Genomic DNA, 13,185 nt, shown 5'->3' with positions numbered 1-13,185 from the left:
CAGTAGCTGTGCTATCTTGCATGCCCTGTAGCACCTCTCTCTTGGCTAGTGTCACTATCTAGGTACCCACCTTCTTGCCTGTGGCACTTTAGGGTGCAGAAATTAAGTGCCCCTATGCCTAAATCCCCTGGAGAGCACTATTTTTCATGCATACCAGGACACACCTAAGACAAACTGAGAGGCTACCTCTATGCTGCTGAAGAAAATGGTTTCTTCTAGCCCTCAAGGCAGTTAGCATGGCACATCGTGCATACATTCTTCGCTTCACCCTGCTTTCCTCAAGCTGTTCCCTGGGAAAGTGGCCGGCTGTGGGCTAACTCTGAGCTGCTCCTCCACCTCACCTGCTGCAGTCTGAGGTCTCAGGAGCCAATGCTTTGTCAGGGCTCTGTTAATTAATAAATATTATGCAAGCTGCTGCTCAGATCTGTGTCTGGCTCTGCTTAGTCTATTAGTACAGATCCCCTGTCCTGAACAACTCAAATGCTAGGATGCTTTTGGCTTCACTCAGACTGTGGTTTAGGGCATTTGCCTGAAAGTACCCTGCAGTGGTATGGAGAAGTATAATTTCATTTCAGACCCTGTTGCACTGTTCTCAAATATAAGCAGAACAAATAAATGGTCTGATTTCAGAGAAAAACTTGAGATTCACATTTTTACTTTTGCAGTTCAGATGCAACTGAACAGAGAACACTACTTATGACAGATGAACAGTCCCTGCAATTCCCTCCCCAGTTGCCCTAAGGCTGACACTGCTGCTTGGAGATAACTTAATCTGTAAATATTATTTTGAAATATTGGGGTTTTTTCTCTGTTCACAGACAGATTAGAACCACAAGAATATGCTGATTAGGGCCATGATCATTATCCAAGTGATAGGACAAGGGTTCTTCTTCTCAAAGATAATGCAAGCCTCCAGAAAGAATCCCTGTTTCCTGAACTCAGGAAACAGAAGTGTGAAATAGGATCCTGTCTAGAAAGGATTTTGATTTACTGATCTGAGGATGAAGGACCTGCCTTCACATTGTGCCTGAGAAGACCCATGAGCACTGTGAACCCTGCAGGGATTAGCTGCTCCCTGACTACTCAAAGAGCAAACTGCTCGAGGATCCAGCCTGAGGGATTGGGAGTTATTCACAGTAATGGCTTTCGATGCCGCTGTGTTTCACACTGTTCTGAAAAGTAGTTATGACAAAGAAAATTTGCCAGGCCTCCAGCAAAAGCCTGGATTAATGAATAACTTCATTCTGGGCAGAAATATAAAAATATGCTCTTGTGAGCTCTGCTCTCAGCCATTTAGGTTGAGGTGCAACAACAGCAATAGACATGATGCAAAGCTTATGTGTCTGTGTTTTAAGATCCTGGCTAGGAAATCAGTTTAAAAGGCAGACAGAAAGGAAAGGTGTTTGAGGATGGTTGAGGTGGGAAAAGATTTAAAGCAGAAGAGGCAGAAGTGAAGAGAGGAGCTAGATGCAGGAGAAGGAACAAGCGCCAATGACACGCCTGAGAAATTCATAGCACTCCTGTTAGGCACTTAGCAGAGCAAGATCGTCAGCAAGACAGGAAGGGGCTGAAAATGCAAGGGGGAAATCAGTGAGGGGTGAGCACAGCAAAACAGTTGAACCTGGAGATGCTGGGGACAGAGCAGAGGCCAGTGTTCTCGTACACAGCAGAATGCTACACCAATGGGTGCAGAGACAAAACGTGCTCCTGGGTGCATGCCTGTATGTCAGGCTCGAGCTCCAGCAGCCACCTCTCTGTGCCAGCTCCGTTTATTCCTTGTTTCAAGAAAAAGTGAGTTGCACAAGGTCGGTGTGTGTTATCTCCAAATAAGGGCCGGGAAGGAGTCGACGCTGGCAGCTGGAGCTGTAGGGCTGCCATGGCACAGGTGCTGTTGGCAGTGGGCACAGCATAAGGCTGCCTGGCCCTTCTCCCTGGACTTAGCTGCTAAGGTGGGAAGGACTGCCAAGCCTGAGGCCAGGACTGAAAGGAGAGTTTGTTGCCAAACCAAGCACTGAAGTTGTTAGAGAAAAAAATTGTCAGCAGTTCTTAAACAAATATCTTTCACAAACATGATGCTGCCTGGAGTGTATTGTTGTGAGCATGCGTGTGTGTTGCTGACATTAGCTCACATATTTGCCTTTCAGAGGTTCAGGGAGATGTGTGCTACATGAGCCTGAACTTGAAAGACAGCAGTCTCTCTCATCCTGTGGTTGGCATCTCCAGTAGGTACCTGGTTGTCTGCAGCATCAGACTGCTGCTTGGGCCCTTCCTCACCAAGGCTACAGCCACATGTTTCAAGGGATGAACCAGACTCTCCCAAGAACTGAGTCAGTGAGTGATGTAGAGTCATTAAGAATATTCACAAGTCACTATTTAGCTATTCAAAGGGCCCAAAAATTTTAGATTAATTAGGCCATGAAGCGCTCTGACTTTTCTAGAATAGAGTGCCTCAATTTGTTGCATACAGAGTACCTTACTCCCAAGGACTTATATATCCTCAAATGAATAATTCTAGATATGTAGGTAGCAACATAGCTTCTCCTCTGAGGTGACTCTTGAAGCATATAGTCACCAGACATACAGTTGGAGCTACTCTAGAAATTAAGCCCCTTTGTCAGCTACCTCTATGCTTTATTGATGTGTCAGGTTATGCATTAAAATGAAATGTAGTTCAGAGGGTTAATGGGAGTGATCTTTTTTCATCCATGCTTCTGGAGATTTCACCAACACAATTAGGTCATCCCTGTTTGCTAGTCACCAAGTTCTCTGCTCTGTGTGCTGCTGACCCTCATTTCCCTTGCCTTGGCCACAGCTGCACCCTCTGCTTGGCTCACGTGGCACCAGTGCGAGTGCAGGTCAGCCGAGGTGCTGGTGGCTCCGTGCGGCACAGCTCCCTGGGGTGCATTTTGGGGAGGCATGTCAGGAGCTTTGCCAAGCGTGGAGATCTGACAGTGTTGCCTAAGAGCTGCGGGTCCTTCTGGCGAAATAAGGCTTTTCCTGGAGGTCTTTATTGCGCAACCCACAGTGATTAAGGCTTCCATGTTCTCAAAAGGAAGTGAATATTTTGCAGGCTACGTAAGGAAGAATTCAGGAACTTAGGAGGCTAGGAGGGAAAGAGTACACAAGCATGTAATTGGGTGAAAGATGAAAGCTTTCAAAAATTGCTTCAAAGGTTGGAGAATGAGAGAGTGAAATGGTTCCTGTTAACAGCAAATTCACTGAAAGTGTTAGTAACAGGAAGAAACAATTTGCAAATTTTTACTGGGTTCGCCAATCACCTTTGTCTAGAAAACAGAAGGCAATTATACAAGAAGTTAAAATGTTCCAAAGATTTTGAATTGCTGTAGTTCATTCTGAAAAAGTCAAGTACTCATTTTTCAAATCATAGAAGCTTTGCTTTTCCACTCTTTATTTAGTAGAGACTTTTAAAATAGACCTAAGCATTAAAGAAAAGTGAATAAATATGCATCTTGAAGAAAAATGAAACATATCAGATAAAAAGAAACAAAGTATTTTTTGATGATTATTTTTTCAGGAAAACTGAAAAGTTCCATTTCAGTTTGACCTGCTTTACATCTGTTCCTCTCCATTTGCCAGTGTGGTCATCAAGGCAGAAGTTCATAGTACAGGTCTCTCTAACAATTGAGTTAGAAGCCCTTCTTAGGAGCAGCCTGTATAAGAGATGGATCTGTTGTGTGAAATCCTGTTACTACTGTGAAGTGTCCTCCATATTGAGATGTTTAGCAAACCTTTTTATCTTTGGCATGTCTGGTGCACGTTGTTGTGCCAATAACATTACTGAAAACATAGAGAAGGCATCTTGGCCTGTTATGTGATAACCAAAACTAATTGCTAATATTTGAGTCCAATAGTGGAGTATGGGAAAGCTTCCCATTCCAATAGATCATTTCTTATGTGTCACATTGAAAACGCAGACTGAAAATCTTGTTCTTCATCCTTTTACACCTTTTGTGAAAGTTATACCCATATATTCCCAATGGAATACTGGAACACAACATGTTTCATTCTGACTGCATCATTTCTGACCATGCTGCAGAGGTGGCTTAGGCACAGTAGCAGCTCATTATTAAAAACAGTCCAGAACACATTGTCTGAAAAGTCCAAGGAGGAGGAACTCAAATATTTACTGTAACTTCTGGAGCAACCTGGTCTAGTGGAAATTGTCCCATGGCAGGGGCGTGGAACTACATGATCTTTAAGGTCCTTTCCAACCCAAACCCACAATCCTATATTTCTTCATAATAAGTACCATTGTACTGCTCAAAGTTTAATGAGCTTTAATAGTACCACTTGAAGGAAGGGTGTTGTCTTCCTCCACAGAAACTGCCTTGTGAATCTGTACAGAAGTGTCCTATTCTTCATTCAGTGAACTAAGGCTTTGGTTAAGATCAGTTTCAGTGATGAATTTCAGGAATGGGGGGGGGGGGGCGGGGGAATAAAGCACATTTTTATGTTGCTGTACACACTGGGAGAATTTACTGAAATATTTCTTGTGATGACACTTCCATAGCTGTACATGGAAATCTTATTAAAAATTATTTTATTTATTTACTACTATTTTGAAACAGGTATCTGGAATCAACAAATTATTTTGATAAATGTTAGCAGGAAGGAGTACATGATCTTGAATAGTCTCATATTGCCTTAAATTTTGATTATATGGTAGGTAGTATAAACATGAGCACAATATGCATAATACGATAATAGATACACTGAAACAGCATTTAAATTAATACCAATTCAATCAGAAATATTAGTTAGAGAGAAGGGACACTATATTGAAATGAAAATAAATCTTCAAAGAGAAGTAGGAGTTTAGTCATTTGAGACATATCTGAAAGACTACAGGGAGTTAATTTAAAGGCAAGAATCTGTAAATATATATAAATAGCTGCTGGCTGACACCTTTTACAATGGAAGTCAAACCTAAGAAATAGAAGGGCAACCAATTTTAAATGTAGGAAATTGTCATTTTCGTTAGTGTTATCCTGTGAAACACACAGTATTATTGTACTTCAGAGCTAGAAGGAATTTAGTATTTCTTACTTATTTGGAAACAAACATATGAAGAGAGGCAAACTACTAAGCTTCATGGTACAAATCATCAGCTAAGAATACAAGTATAAGGGGTAGTGAATGTGTTTCACATTTGCAAGGTTTTTACATTTGCAAGGTTTCTTGCTTCCTCCTTTGCAGTACTCACCCCTAGCCTCTCTCAGAGGCAGGATGCTTGACATGAAAGGACATCCGACTGACTTCATGTCTGTTCCTATTGCCCTCCCCCTGGAGAGAATCAGTGCATACAGAGCACTTTGAGTGTGAAAAAGAGCCAAGATAGAAAATGTTGGCATGCTGTACATGTGAGATATAAATATTCCCTTGTCATGGCTGGAGGTTTGGGAGACCTCAGACTGACTGGAGACACCATGTTGTCACATGCCAGCCCCTTGGGAAACAGCTGGGAAGTCACCACAGAACAAATTACTATTCACAAGGCAAAACCGTAAAACAAAGCCTGCCCTTCAAGTTCTGGTGGTCCAGTAGGATGCAGCATGGTTTAGGGTGCTGGGGTATCATCTGCCGAGCCAGAGGACCTCTGTGGCATACTGCCAAGAGCCCAATGGCCATGTCCCATTTGCATGTGCAGAATTGGATCTTCAGCAGAATGCAGTGCACATAGCTTGAGTACTGACAGTAAACACACCACTTTTTCAACCCATAGAGAGAAAGGGTGTGGGTGGTAGTTAGAGAAGCAAGGGGACAAGATGTACCAAATGCGCATCAAGCACAGCATGATTTCTGACACGATGCATGGCAGTTTCAAACTCTTAGGTGGTTATATTCCCTGGGCTTGTTCAGACCTGTGATAGGAAATATCTGTTCACAAATACATCATTATTTCCAAAGAGCATTGTACAAACAGCAGTCCACACATATAACCATCACCAGCCATGTAGCTCCACAAATCCACCTTGGTAAAGTCTGGGCGACAGAACTATAACTTGATCAATTTTTCTTCAGCTATCACCTCAGCTTATTCCAGGGTCTTTCCAAGACATGGATCCCTGTTTTCTTCCCAGGGTAGGAGCACTCTAACAGAGACATGCTCTGAGCTGTCTCATCGACAGCAGGGTTTGGGCATGCTCAAACAGCTGCATCTGCTGAGCCAAGAAAGCCTAAGGCTTCTAGCTGTTGATTCGGAGCCATGTAGGCTTCCTTTCTGTGCCAGCTACACTGCTTCAGCATCAGTTAGAATGCATGGGCTACCCAGACACACCAAAACAGAGAGGCAGGTGTTCCAAATATGGACAGAGGCAGCCTGCCGGGTGACAGCAGATGTGGTACCTCTTCCTGTGACTTTTTCAAACCCTCATGAGTGGCTGTAGACTATGCCTTCCTCTCCACACAGTGAAGTGGTTGGTTACCATGTGCTGGACAAGGACAGGGAGGCCTCACTCCCTGGGAAGGAGGAAGATTTTGCTGTAGCCCCAAGGCCTTTACCCTGAAAGAACTCGCATTTCCTTTTATGTTATACCTGATTATCTACCACACTTTTTAGCTCTTTTTTTCTAGTGTTTGCTTTCCTGTCCATAAGCCTAGTTTGCATTTGAGCCCAGAGCATGATCTTAGAGTTGGCATTTCTGCAGTGCACATTGCTAGTCCTCTGCCAGTCCCACGGAGATCTCCAGAGCACTGTGTATCTACACCCCATCCCTCTTCCACTTCTAAGTCTTTATGTAAATTGCAAATTGTGTTTATTTATTACATTTTCTTCAAGCCACTGATCGAATCATAAAATGGCACAGGCTGCAGTGTAAGTAAATTCAGCCCTATACACTCACATGGAATTACATATGTGGCATATTAAGTAGAGTATTTAATCTATTTAATGCATTAATAAGCTATCAAAGTTTAAAGATAAATAAAATCAGAACCCAATTAAGTGTCTTTTATGTGAACATTTCTACTAAGAACACTCATGGACTCATAAACTGATTTGGGTTGGAAGAGACCTCAAAGATTCACCTAGTCCAAACTTTCTGTCATGAACAGGGACACCTCCCACTAGACCACGTTGCTAAGAATTCTGTCCAGCCTGGCCGTGACACTTCCAGAGATGAAGCATTTACAGCCTCCCTGGGCAACCTGCTCCAGGGTCTCACCACCCTCCTGACCAGCAGCAGTTCCTTCCCCAGCCCCCCCCACCAGCCCCAAGGCTCAGGGCCTGAACATCCCACACCAGTTTCTTTCCTGCATTGGGAAGACCAGGAGGGAACAGAGGAGTCCAGACACAGTTGTCAAAGTACCAAATAAGAGAGAGGGAAAGCACATGTACTGTTATTTTATTGAAGTTTTTTTGAGCCAACCCTCTGATTTTTTGCTGATTGAGACCTACATCAACATTATTTTTCTGACATCAAGATCAGGATGAGTTCCAGACTTTAATTGGTTTCTCCTTAGAAGTATTAGTTCCAAAATAGATGCTTCCCAGTTCTCTGGAAGTTTTCTAGGGCTCTAGAAGATATTAAGTAAAAGCACTGTCAACCCTTTTTTTTAAGGGTTGTGCCAATAACATTACAAGCTTTTTTTTAAATGTTCAGATACAAGTTATCTTGATTTAGTGATTTATTAAAGACTTTCTAATAGCTTTGGCTTTTCATTATCCTTTAATATTATTTCAATTAATAGGTTCATTGTTATGAATAATTTTAGAAAGTTATATATATACTGTCCATCTGTAATATTCTATCATTTCTGTCTGTTTCAACCCACAATCTTATGAGTTACTTTTTCTCCTGAATATCTGCTGCTATGTGCATTAGGTTATTTGTTGTATACTTTTCTTTCCTTTATTAGTCTTTTACTTCATCTGGCTTCCTCTTCATAGGAGCTTTTATCAAGTTTCCATGTTTCTTTTTATTTTGCTTTATTTTTTTTGAATGTCTTACACTTTACTTCGGTAAAGCTGGCTTTTAATCAATGTAAACATTGGTTCTGATTATAGGTTGCTGTTTTTAAGCTACATATATTTATAAATAAATATCTGATTTCGATCTCAGTTTCCCACTTATATTTTTCCTCTGATGGATTTGACTTACAATTATTTCCAAGTTTGGTAAATAGTTCCTTGAAAAGGTCCCACATCTATTTATATTTCTTTTATATGCAAAACATACAAAATATATACATACTTCTTTACAGATAAAATGACAAAATCATGTGTCCTGATCATATTTTTTCTAAAAAAACCTTGAACTCTAATTTTACAGCCAGATTTTGTTTATCTGATAATATAAGACATAGACCTCCATGAGTTGGATATAATTGTTTTGAGGCCTTCTTAAAATGCCAGGGACACTGAAATACAGACAGCATCAGGCCACTAAAAAGTCAACAAGAATTCACCAATCTCTGTGACACACACTGGCATTTTCCTTGTTTAGTGGAACTTGTCAAATTTGGAAAATACCCCACCTGGAAAAATTATTGGGCATGCTGAAGAGCTCTACAGAATGATACTGAACGTAAAGACATTTTAAAATTATCTCCTGGTACTCCTAGCAGCTATACAAAAAAATAAGTCACAAAAATGCAGAAAGAGCAATTGCTGTTAGCAAATGTTACCCAAATGTTTGAAATTAGGCGTATGCTTAACATCACCTGTTAGCAAAAGTTATCCAAATGTTTAAGCATATGCTTAACATCACAGCTACACTGCTGCAGTGAATTCAGATTATAACTTGATATACAATACAGTATAACATCCATGGATGATTAGGAGGACAGATATATCTGTATCTTACAGTGTTCACATTTGTGAGCTTGCAGATGAACTGCTCACAGCTTGTTCCCCACAGCCTTGATCAACCAAAGTGCTTGGAGATATTCAGAAATGAAAGCAAGTAAATAATCCCACTCAATAGTGGGTTATTGCTAAGTCTAAAGGCCTTACTTGTTTAGGGCTATAAATAGCATTAACACTACGAGTACTACCCATCCAGATTTCTGTCATTTAAACCTCCCATCACTCTTTTTTGGAACAGTGCCTGTCAGAGCTCATCAGTGTCCTGGATAGAACTTCTCTAACTGCTTAGCAGCCTTGTATTGAAAGAGTTACCTGCTGAAAATAAAAAATAGCAGCAGATCTGATGTAGCATGAGCTGCATCAATCAATGTTCCTTGGCTCTTGGGATGAGTTTCTAGGGAAGAAGGATGGCAAAGAGAGCACAGGTACAAGCCCTGACACAGAAACATGGATAGGCTCACGCTCAGAGGTTCACTTCACCTGGAGAGTGAAAAGCCTCCTCCTTTGAGTGATTTACTGCCCAGAGCAAAACCCATCTTTCTAGTCCAGTGAACATTTAGTATCTTATACAGTAAGAATCAATGGTAGCAGGAGAAAGTGTTCCTTGAATAAATTCCTAGTAGCAGTCTGATGGAGCAGGGATTCAAACCTGTCTCCAATGCCCTGAAAGGATGCCTTGCTGAGTGAGTTACTATACTGCTGTAAGAATCAGAGATAGGTTTGCCTCCCATCTCTAGCTAAGAACAGAAAAATAATAATGTGAGTGTTAACACATGCAGCCCCTTTGTTGCGGAATGATAGGGCAGGAGTGTGAAAAAAAAGAACAAAAAAGATCATATCTCTGTGTATCTGACCTCTTGAAGAATGTGAAAGTAAAGGGGAGAATGGAGAAGAACTGCTTGCAAAGCAGAAGCAGATGTTCTCCTGGGCAGAGTAATGAAATTGTGAGTTTGCAACCACCATGAGAAGTGAGAGCATGTGCAATGCTACCTGTGTTTTGAGGGAAGGAGCTGAAGGCCTGGAACAGCAGAGCTCCTTCTCCAGAAATATTGGATGCTTGCTCAAAACAAGTGGGAGAAGAAGAGTTAGGGGTTTTTCCCTTTTCTCTTCTGTTCCTTGGCTTGTTTTAGCTGGAAGGAAGCAAATAAAAACCTGTGAAGGAGTCACAAGACACTTCTGTTCCTACTGGACCTGGCTGACCTCAGAAAGCCTAATGAAAGCATGGATCATCCAATCCATGAGGAGTGAAGTTTAATGGAATGGGGGGCCAGGATCAGCCTTCCAGCCAGTCACTGCGCAGCACCAGGGCCTTCCTTACAGCCAAATCTACAACAATAAACCCTACAACCCCTGTCTCTTTGGAGGAAGCTCTACATTTCTAAATCACTCAAGACTTCAGTCTAACTTGAAAAATGTTCAGTGAAGGCAAATAATAAGCTCCAAAAACATGTAAGTGCAAACATATGGTGAGCCAAGCTGCTTATGCAGAAAATAGCAAAACCTTAAATAACATTTAAAGGCAAGCCTGAGTAAAACCTCATTGGAGTCTCTCTCTTTACAAAATGCAGATAGTAATGACCATTTAAACAAGAATTAACCAACATGTACCATTGATTAAAGAAGGATGAAAGACCAGAAACTGATTTGCACTGGTCTGTGGGGCTACCTATCAGTACTGCCACACACCCTGATGTAGCAGGGCTCTGCCTGTAAGCAGCTGGCCGTGCTTACGCGGCCGCTCTTCCAAACCATGCGCTGGGGAGCATCCAATGGGCAAGGCACCACCAGCTCAGGAATGTTGTGCTCCTGACGCTCTGTTTTCCCAGTTGTCAGCTCTGTTTATAAATTGCCCACTTATAGCAAATCTAGCACCTGCTATGGACACCTCAAGCTGCCAAGTGCTTGAATGTACCTCAAAAGAAGCCAGTCCATGCTTTAGTCCGTTATGCTCAACTCTTTGGTTAAAGCAGCTTCCCAGAATTTATGAGGGCAAGTCGTTTTGAACAAAGCTCTGGAACTGCTTTTGGGTAGACCTAAGATGTACAGTATTCCCTTTCAGAACAAAATAGCTGATCCACTGGGCCTTGAACATACTACCTTCCACAGGAGCAATATGTTTATCCTTTACAGCACTTAAAGATTAATTTAGACTGATAATTCAGAAAAACCCAAAAATAATAGCAATTTAAAAATTGAGTCTTTTACTGCTTTGTTCAACTGATTTGCAATTTTGATATTACTGGTATATGGTAGTTATTCGTTAATAAGTCCCAGGTGGAAAATATCAGATGCTTGGATTTGTTCAAACTTGATCACCGCTTCCTGTAACCAACCTCCCTCAGCCTAAAAGTGCCCAAACAGCAAAAAGCAAACACTTGGTTACACACAACAGAAAATACAAAAGGCTTGTGCCAGACTAATTCCTGGGCTGGCCCAAGCATAGCCCAAAACACAACTGGGTCTGATAACAACCCAACTACTGCTGCAAAAGCAAAGTGATCCCAAGGAAAACCTCAGCTGCCAGTCTGCGGAGACAGAGATTCCAGAGTTACTAATAACCAGCTAAGAGGAAAGGGGAAGGGCTGGGACTTACACATCTTCAGCAGAAGGAGGAATTTGGGAGTCTGCACAATGCAAGGTCTTCTTGTCTTCCTTTGAAATTTTTTCCTCCTCCCCTGTGGTCAGAAATAGCCCCAAATTTGTGACCTTCAGGCATGGTACAATCAACCCATTTATTAGTCTGGTCTTTTGGGGAGGCTTCAGATGTACAAGGGGTGATTAGGCTCAGAGATTAATGACTTTTAGGGGGTGGTTGTTTTTCACTGGGGTTAGTGGTTTGCTTCTGCATTTCTTGCATTTTATGGGGTATATAGAGTAACTTGAGCCCATATGAAATGGACTTTCCTTATGTAGCCAAGTCAGAATTTATATAGAGATAAATGAAATGTGGCCTTGAATGTTGTGAATGTATGGATTTCTAATTCTCTCTGGACTGTTCATATTTGTGCCAGTGCAAAATTGGCCCCAAATGCTATTGAGTAAAAATTCTTGAACAATAGTAGCCTTTTACCCAGGTCAGGCTGATTCCACAACTCAGAGTGACCTTGGTCTACAAGCTCTGTGGTGCTGCCGTGCAGCTGGGCCACGCTCACTCAGGAAGGGTCTTTGCACCATGAACAAGGTGGTCCTGGTGATCTGTATTCAGGGAGGCTTACACCCGGTGATGCTGAAGACCAACAGTCTAGAAACACTTCATTAATCTGTGAAGCTCACTGCCCCAAGATAAAAGGAGGTCAAGTGCTCAAGAGTACTCCAAATGGATTAGCTTTTGTACTGCTTCTGCAAGATTCTAATTGTACTTGACATTCAGAGATGACAGCAGAGAAATCTTCACATTACAAGGCATTATCCAGTCTTTCCTGTAGTTTAAAAGAAAAAGACAAAAAACCATTGTCCAAACAATTTCTCAGGGGCACCTGACAAGGTCTAGGAAAAGAGAAACTGTCTACCAGAGAGACACCGCTGCTGTATGACCCCTCCCTAACACCTCCCAAGTGCCTCCTGACTTGCCTGGGGCTAATTGCAGGGGCAGGGAGCACCACTGGAGCCAGCACCGGGTCCTCACCACTGCTTGGCTGGCCCAGGAGGTGATTACCAGCAAAGTGTAGAAGCAGAGGTTTAGTGGGACAAGGATTAGTCCCACTGGGACTATCCCATTGGACTGGCAAGCCCAGCCATGGCAACCATGGGCACTTGCACCTCGTGGGAGTGGTGGCAGTGTCCTGGGCCCACGACAAGGGAAGCCAGGGAGTCAGGAGCTGCCTCCTGACTCAGGGCGTGTCTACCTTGCTCTAGCCCTAGGCTCAGACACATACCTCAGAGGGAACTTTGAGCTTATTCCAAAACACTGCTAAAATTATTTGAAATACATTGAAAAGGACTGTGTTATTACCAGCTTGTTCTTCTTCTTTAAAATCGAATGGAGCTATATATATTATGGGGACAATATGCATAGAAAACAAGGTTAATCAAGTTTCCTGGCTGTTATTTAAAACACTGAAAAAATGTCATTTTAAGCATATGACCCAGACCTTAACACATAGTTTGGAAGTATGTTTCTTTCCTCTATTTAGTATGCAGTAGAAATCTAAAAATAAATTCAGATATTTGAAGTACACTTTAGATCTTTGGTGCTCTAAATTGATGCATGTTTAATTTTGTTCCAGTCAATCTGAGAAAAAGCTAAGTACTCACACCGAGTACTTTGTATTTAGTTCTAATGTTACTCATTTTTGTGGTTATGTTTTCAAGGTTTTTTTAAAATACCATAGATGTATGAACTTACTGGCAGACAAATC

The sequence above is a fragment of the Corvus hawaiiensis genome, chromosome Z (genome assembly GCF_020740725.1).
Source record: "Corvus hawaiiensis isolate bCorHaw1 chromosome Z, bCorHaw1.pri.cur, whole genome shotgun sequence".
Lineage (NCBI taxonomy): Eukaryota > Metazoa > Chordata > Aves > Passeriformes > Corvidae > Corvus > Corvus hawaiiensis.
The sequence above is the reverse complement of the archived record's forward strand: the minus strand, read 5'-3'. Positions refer to the sequence as shown.